This window comes from Drosophila subpulchrella, chromosome X, assembly GCF_014743375.2.
Source record: "Drosophila subpulchrella strain 33 F10 #4 breed RU33 chromosome X, RU_Dsub_v1.1 Primary Assembly, whole genome shotgun sequence".
In the NCBI taxonomy this organism is placed as follows: domain Eukaryota; kingdom Metazoa; phylum Arthropoda; class Insecta; order Diptera; family Drosophilidae; genus Drosophila; species Drosophila subpulchrella.
The window spans coordinates 4147083-4155620 of record NC_050613.1 but is presented as its reverse complement, the minus strand read 5'-3'; positions in this window follow the sequence as shown (position 1 = coordinate 4155620).

Below are 8538 nucleotides of genomic sequence, written 5' to 3'. Positions count from 1 at the left end.
TTGTTCATTTGAGACATTATTATATACTACCTGGAACACGGAAGTTTAGTGTAATGATTAGTGAAGTAAGCTATAGTCTAAAGTAGGTCACGGAATTATGATTATGGTAGCAGTTGCGTAGTTGGCTCGGCTGACACCGCAAATGTGCTGACTGCATTGGCGGGTCAGCGTATCGTTGTGACGGTGAGATGGTGAGTTAGTGAGACCTATAATATGCTGATCAGCAATTCTCATCTGCAGTGAGTGCTACTGAGCGCCTGGTACTGTTCTAAATTTGGCTACTGCTTGATTTGTTGGGTGTGGTCATGTTGAGTACCTTTGGGTACGAACAGAATGCTTTTTAAAGTTTCCCCGTCGTAGGTTCGGGAACGCATTCCAAAACAAATAGTTCTAGGTCACATTTTTTTACACAAAACGGCACGCATGAAAATTTTCTAAGTCAAATGTGCGTGCTAGGTGCAGTCCATTGCGGGGCCGTCAGGATGTGCTTAAATATGGGTGCATCCAGGTTTACATTGCTGGGAATGTAAAAAACAAAAATAAAACCCGAAGGATGAATTCTTACAATCGTTTTTTCGGTAAAACCGAATTTATGTTTTCTGTATGCATATGTTACTGAAAAGAAATATTAGCACCTCTAGTTTCCAAAAATAAAATGAAATTAATTAAGTAATTACATAAACAACAAAAAATTCCTGGAAAGTAATTTAAATTTTAACTTTTGGTTTATGGCAAAAAAAAGGAAACCCTATTTTAGATTAACAATAATGTAATGCTTGCTTTAATATATTGTAATATATTTATATATTTATATATATTTTAGAAGCAAGCATTGGCCAAACAAACGGTACGCAAACGATAAAACAAATGGGAACATGCAAAGAAGCGAGCGGCTTTTTTCGTCTCTTGTATTTCTTGTCACTTGCATATTAAATTGAAACAGGAAAGTTCAGCTCAGCGTGTTTTGTTAAATTTTGATTTTTGCCCCCACCATTTGATTATTATTTTAATAGGTAAGTGAAGTGTACTTAGTTTGGTGCAAAACTAACATATGAAATTGAGTGAAAAGCTAAATATGATTGCACCTATGTACAATGTATTCATATCATGTCAATGTGAATTGATATCAACTTAGACATCAACTACGTTTCTTAAAAAAATAAAAGTTTTTAACAGAGCAAAAAAATTTTTTCTTTCACAAATAATTTACGGATAAATAACGGCAAATTGTCACTAAGAAAAATTTTGGATTTCAAAACTTCTTCTGTTACTTGATATATAGAATAAATATAGTTGATTTACATTTACATAAATTTATTTATAAATTTTTTTTTATTTTTACGTAAATGTATGTGGCCTTTTATTTAAATAAAAAAATAATTTTTGGCACATTTATTAATGATTCTATTTGATTTAATTTAATTTTTATTTCACACAGTTAATTGTATCAAAGTAGGAACTTATTTTTAAATTCATTAAATTTGCGTTTGGCTTATAGTTTTGTGTTTTCTTTTCTCTGTCATTTTTCTGATTTTTCTTTCCTTTCTTATTAGAGTGGACTTACACTGACGAGCAAAATTGTAACACGAGTTTAATACTCTAAATTCAAAGGTATGTATCTTCTGTTCTAATTTATGCACGCTTAAAATCTTAGTCTTGTTTTGTTGGTATATTCATACACTACGATTCGAGCCTACGTTTTTAAGCCATTTGAGAATAGGAGTAAACAATGCTAGAGCAAACAATGCTAGAGTCAAATGTACAAGTTTTCTTATAATGAGTCCACGGCCCTCTTAACTTTTAAGGGTATGTTATGTCGCCATCCCTCAGTAATCGATTAATCAGGAAAACCAGGGATGCAAAGTGGGTTTAGGGTCCAGTGATGGGCAACGTGAAAATTGGAGTCGGTTGGGGGCGAATTCAAATTCAAACCGGACAAATGTAGGTTATAGGGACATTGACGCAGAATGCAGGGGACAGAGGTCCGTAATCTGCATGAGTTGGCGGAAGGAAAATGGCCGTTCATTCAAAGAGCAACCTCCTTACAGCAATCTCGGTGTTCAAGTGGCCAACAGCTCCAAGACATTTTAAATGAAAATTTCAAACGCAGTGCCGTCAATTAAAAAATGAGTGAGCCCGCTCAGTGAAAGTTTTCGTCGGTCGCCGACGCCGAAGAACGGTCTCCAAAGCCGGACTGGCCAAGACCATACGGTGAGTGCGTTCCGGTTAGTGGGGGGAAGAAAAAAGGCCAATAGGAATCCCATTTCAGGCCAGCCGAGAGGAGACGAGGAAGATAGTGGCCAGGTTCCACTAGTTAGGGCCTGGCCAAGTTTTTTTTGGAGCAACCCCGGTTTCTCAGCCAAAGGTTACGTAATCGACGGATCCGGTGCCTCCAGCCACCAGCCACTTGGAGGAACCCGTCGTGCCTGCCAGAAGTTAGAATTTACTCTGGGAAGGGGCGTAATCCTGTCCAGAATTCGGTGGAGGCCTCGATCGAGCGTAACAGCACGTGGTGGAGTTACGTCACCAACCGGGGCTGGAAGAGATCGGCGGCTTAGCGCGAAATAAATTTTTTATATTTATGTTGTGTCGTCCATTTATTTATTTAATTATTTATATTTTTTCGAATAATATTTGTTGGGGGGGGATAAACCTATTTATTGCACAGTATTTATTGCACGATTATTTATTTATTTATATCACTAATTTAAACCAATTTATTTATTGCCGTATGTGAACAATTCACGGCGAGTGTTTTCATATCCTACGGTGTCCGGTCCAAGGGGCAGTCGGAGACATCTCGGCTGCTACGGTCGGGTGGGAGCGCAGAAGGTATGACCGTCTAGACGCCGCTGCTCTGAAGCTCTTGCCGCCAAACTGCATTGAAAACCTGAAGTCCATCATGAATCAAAGCCTGAGACTCGGGCACTTCCCTACACAATGGAAATGTGCAGAAATCATCGTTATCGCCAAACCAGGTAAGCCTGAGGCCGAACTGGGATCATACAGGCCCATCAGCCTGCTGTCAATTCTTTCCAAAATCTTGGAAAAATTATTCCTGAGGAGATTGATGCCTGTGCTAGAAGAAAAACATATCATCCCAGATCACCAGTTTGGCTTCAGGCGAGCTCACGGGACCATACAACAGTGCCACAGGGTAGTCAGCTGCATTTTAGACTCCTTGGAGGCTAAAAGGTACTGCTCCGCAGCATTCCTAGATGTCAGGCAAGCGTTCGACAGAGTCTGGCACCAGGGCCTACTGTACAAAATAAAGCACAGCCTGCCTACTCCTTACTACCTACTATTAAAGGACTACCTTGAAAATAGAAGGTTTTACGTGAGATGCAACCACCAGGAGTCGCCCATCCACGAAGTGGCCGCCGGAGTCCCCCAAGGCAGCGTACTCAGCCCAATATTGTACTCTGTAACACCGCGGACATGCCCATTCCCACGGGTAGTCTCAACATGACTTGACATATGCGGACGACACGGCATTACTAGTCTCCGCAGACTCCCTGCCACTGGCTGCACAAGGTCTGCAACAAGCTCTCTTAAACATAGAACCTTGGCTTAAAAGATGGAACATCATAAATGCAGAGAAGTCGACGAATATTACCTTCTCCCTAAGACCAGGTATATCCGCACCGATTATGCTGAACGGAGCAGTCATCCCGCAACAGCTCACAGCCAAATATCTGGGTCTGACCCTGGATTCCAGACTAACATGGAAGGAACACATCGTGGGCAAAGCAAAACTTTTGATGCTAAAAAACAGACAAATGTGGTGGCTACTGCAAAGAAGGAGCAAATTATCATTAAAGAACTAATTACTCCTTTATAAGAGCATCTTAAAGCCAGCATGGACATATGGCATAGAGCTTTGGGGAACTGCAGCTAGTTCAAACTTAAAGAAAGAGTCGAAAACAGAATACTACGCCAAATTTTAAATGCCCCTTTTTACGTGAGAAACACCACGATTAAGAGGGATCTTAAGCTCCCCACAGTGGTCGAAGAGGTGGCTAAACGCAGCAGACGGCATCTAGACAAAATAGAAGCCCACCCAAATCCACTCGCGTCCAGAGTGCTAGATGTTGAACCTCGGCGATTGAAAAGACGACACCCCACGGACCTGCCGTTCAGGGTCCCCTAAATGATGCAATTACACACACACAAACACATGTAATCCACCCCCACCTATTTCTACTAATACTCCTCACTACACAAACTTTTATGTAAACTAACACTGAATTTATTGTCATAACATTTAATTTATTGCCCCCTGGGCAGACGTAAATATAAAGAATCAAATCAAAAAAAAAAAAAAAAAAGTGTAAGTCGACTGAGATTTTTAAAATATCTTTTAAGTTACAGCGAAATAACCATTTTAAATTTTAAATTAAGTTTAATATTGGGATAAGCTTCCGTTTAGCTCCAACGCCCGATTTTGTTTAAACTTTCCATATCGACGTGTTTTCGGGTCCTGATTACGGGAAAAATAGTCAAAGTTGGCGCAAATAACGGGTTCTTGGAAAATAACGGTAAAAACCATACAATTTTTGGTTTTCTGCTGTTTTTTCCGAAAATATAAAGAAAATCAAAAATGTTTCAGACAAAAACAAAAGATATTTATAAAACGGTTCTTTTTTGTTAAAATCACCTGCTGGCGCGTTGCTTCGCCATTGGCGTGTTGCTCGCCGCTGGCGTCGCCCTCCTGGTGCTCGGCAGGGCGATTGCGGCGTCGGCGCCAACGTTGCGACTCCTCGCCATCGCCATCCCGCTTCTGGTCAGCAGGATAGAGGTGTCAAAACATCGATGAAAACATCGATGCATCGATGTTTTTGAAATTTTCTAAATCATCGATGTTTTTTTTCAACCATCGATGTTTCTGTGCCGTCACTATTAAGAAAAAAGGCAAAGGAAAGGTACGTAAAAGAGCAGAGCCACGAGAAATTTTTAAAGTTTGCCTCTTTACCAAATCGACCCTTTTCAGGGCTACATAATATTCATTAAAGAGTTGCAAATTTCAAATGATTTATATACTTGTCACATATAAGCATAAATGTATGTATATTTTGTGTATAAGTGAAGATACACTTACAGTTATTGGTGTTTATTTTAAACACACATGTTAAATGCAACTTAAATCATTGCAAATTACTAAAAACAAAACCAACAAAAACAAAAATTAAAAACAATAAGAAAAAAGCAAAAACATTAACATTAACGTAAAATTATGTGTGTGGTGCGTCTGTGTGCGTGCCCGCTGTTGGTTTTCGGCGATCGCCAACGGTTTTTTAAGTGCAATTTAGTCAAACTTTAAAAATTTCTCCTGGCTAAACTAAGCGCGTCCCCAAAGTAATTTTTACATCAAAATTCATGATTCATCGCCCTCTAAATATGGATTTTTGTTAATTAGTCGGGTCGTTTCGGCCCGACTATTTAAGAATTACCAAATTTTAATTTTAATTTTTTAAAACATCGATGTTTTGGGTGAAAAACATCGAAAACATCGATGTCTCAATACATCGATGTTTTGACACCTCTACAGCAGGACCATTCCTCCCCCCGGGAATCCCCCAGATAAAAATTGATTGATTTATTCCTGCGTAAAACTGAACTTGGTACTTCCCGTAAAATACAAGCGTTGTCGATTGGATCAATTAAGTGTTGTAGGTCGTAGCCTGGCACTTGGCGATATATCGATAAATACCTTTTGCGGTAAGTGTCTTGGCTGAATTCGCTTTCTCACTGAATTTTTCGAAAACTGTGGGTTTGAATTGCCTGCAATTAACTCAGAAATTAAAGTTTGCATAGAAAATATTTATATTTTGATGGTTGATGTCACGGGTGCATACGCTTTCTCGCTGGCCTGGGCAGTTTGACCGCGTGGTAGAGCTGTAAAAACATCGATAGTGCCCCTACTCGATGTTTTCGATAGTGATAGTCCAAACCATCGATATTTTCGATAGTATCAATCGAATTATTATTTAATTTTTTATTTTGTATTTTAAGCTTATTTGCTTTCAATTTTTTTAGTTGCAAGGTATGAATACAGCTGCGACAAAAACCATACAATGTATTAAACTATTAAACACACATAAAAACAAATAGGTTAAAAATTTGAAAGATTTTGATAATAATAATTACTTATATTTTTTTTTTATTCATAAGTTAGAAAACTTAAAAATTCTCGTATAAGCCATTATAGTTTGCCTTCTGATGCTAAAATCGAGAACATTAAAACTATTAATGAAAAACCAAGCACATTTCATAAACATGATTTTTTTATTGATTATAATTATAAGCGAAAACATGATTATAAATTAAAGTAAAGAACCAGTTAAGATAATAATGATTATAATGAAATTAACAAAAGAGAGATCATCCGTTCCTCGGGAACGTCGTTGTTGTTGTCATCTATTAAACAAAACACACAAGACATACATACATATACGTACACTAATGAATTATATTGATTTACGTGTTCTTGTTGCCAAAAACTTGTCCATTTTTCACTTTTCATAAATTTTTCGTTTTTTCTGGAACCACGCTTCTGCAACTAGTGATGTTAAATAAACGCGATACATCGATGGTGGAAAAAAATCAAGGTATCGCGCAGCCCAGCCACTATCGATACTATCGATATTACTATTGATGTTTTTACAGCTCTACCGCGTGGGAAAAGCCATAATTGAGAAGACTAGATTTCTCGCAAACTGTGGGCTCAATTTGCCTGTAATTAACTCAAAAATTAGCTAAAATTTTGCCCCTTCGAATGCAATACCGTGCAAGTTGGCACAACCTCTATGAAGGATGTAAAAAGTTATTGAAAGTTAGCGTCGGATGATTGTCATGGATAAGCTATTTTCATTGTGGTTCATGTCTTAGTATCCAATGGTTCAGTTTCTGGATTAAACGGCCTTTTATTAACCTTTTTAACACCCCCAACTGTAAAGCAATTTTCTCAAAATCTATGGGTTTGATTTTGATAAAATTTTCACAGAACACTCCTTAGATTATCCCCTATCTACCCGTATACCGTGCATGCTGGCACAATCTCTAAGAGTGGAGCCGTAGGTAAATTAATTTTTGCCCCCCTATTTTGTATGGGGAATATCCGAGGTTGCTTCACTGTTAGGCGATTTTATTTATTTTTGAAACACTAATAGGCCTCGGATTTGTCCCACCTAGGTCCCTAAATAGCGACAAAATTTAAAAATAAAGTGCCCCTATTTTCCAAATTCCACCATTCCCAAAGAATAACAAATTTAATCTTTGGCGGTGATCGCGCAAAGGCGATGTGGAAACTAAAAATTAAAAATGGTAGGAAACCCCCAAAATCGACTGCAGGAGGTCAATGCAGATGAAATAGGACGCCTAATCCAAGCTGTTGCCCATTATTGTGGGACTTGACCGACAGGAAGCAATACCACAACGGGCCAAATCCGCAGAATAGTTGAAGTGCTGGAGGAGATCCACTAGAGAATCCCAGTGGGTAGGAACATGGACTTTGCTCGATCTCAGACGAGCTCTCCATTGAGGACTTCTCCTTCACCAGCTACTTGGCAGCTGAAGCAGAGATGGAGGATGCGCCGGATTCTATAGGGAGGAGGAAATAAGGTCGCCTGCTAAGGGACAGCTACAGGAGCCATCATCAGCTATTACCAAAAAATCTTTAAATACTAATTTATATTAAAAAAAATTCGTTGAACATTCCATTTATTGTTATGTCAATTTCTTTGTGCACCAGCAAACACTTCTTTTTTAAATTACACAAAGACCATGCTACATGCATTGCGGGTGAACTTTGAGAACTTCGGCCACACCAGGAAGAATAAGATTTTTCGACTAGTGAAACTCTTAGCCGATCTGAGTACTAGGCTTTAATGGCAAAAAGGAACATAAACACGATATATCGTAAAATAAGTCGAAAAAGGTAAATCACCTATAACGCTGTTATCGATTAATCGAAACGCCATTTTTATTGCGGGATATTGCAATGTTTTTAAATGTTCGTATTCAATTTAAAATATTTATTTTAGGTTTTTTACGAAAGGCATTAAGTTTTCGGAAAAAATGATTATAACATAAAAGATCCGTTTTATAAATATGTTTTCGTCTAAAACATTTTTTGATTTCCCTATATTTTCGGAAAAATCAGCAAAAAAACCACAATTTTACGGTTTTTACCGTTATTTTCCAAGATCCCGTTACTTGCGCCAACTTTGACTATTTTTCCCGTAATCAGGACCCCAAAACACGTCGATATGGAAAGTCTTAACAAAATCAGGCGTTGGAGCTAAACGCAAGTTTATCCCAAAATCTTAAAAAAGGTGGCGCTAGACACACTTTACCGTAATGGGAATAGAAGAGGTACTTTTTGGTGCACTTTTGTTGGCCAAAACTAATAACTCCCCCAATTTAAAAGATTCCGAAATGAAACTTTACCAATCGTTATAAATTTTGTCAAAGTGGTTTCTAAAATGTGCTGTTCATAATTTTTTGGAACACCCGCAAATAACTGAATTTTTTTTGGAA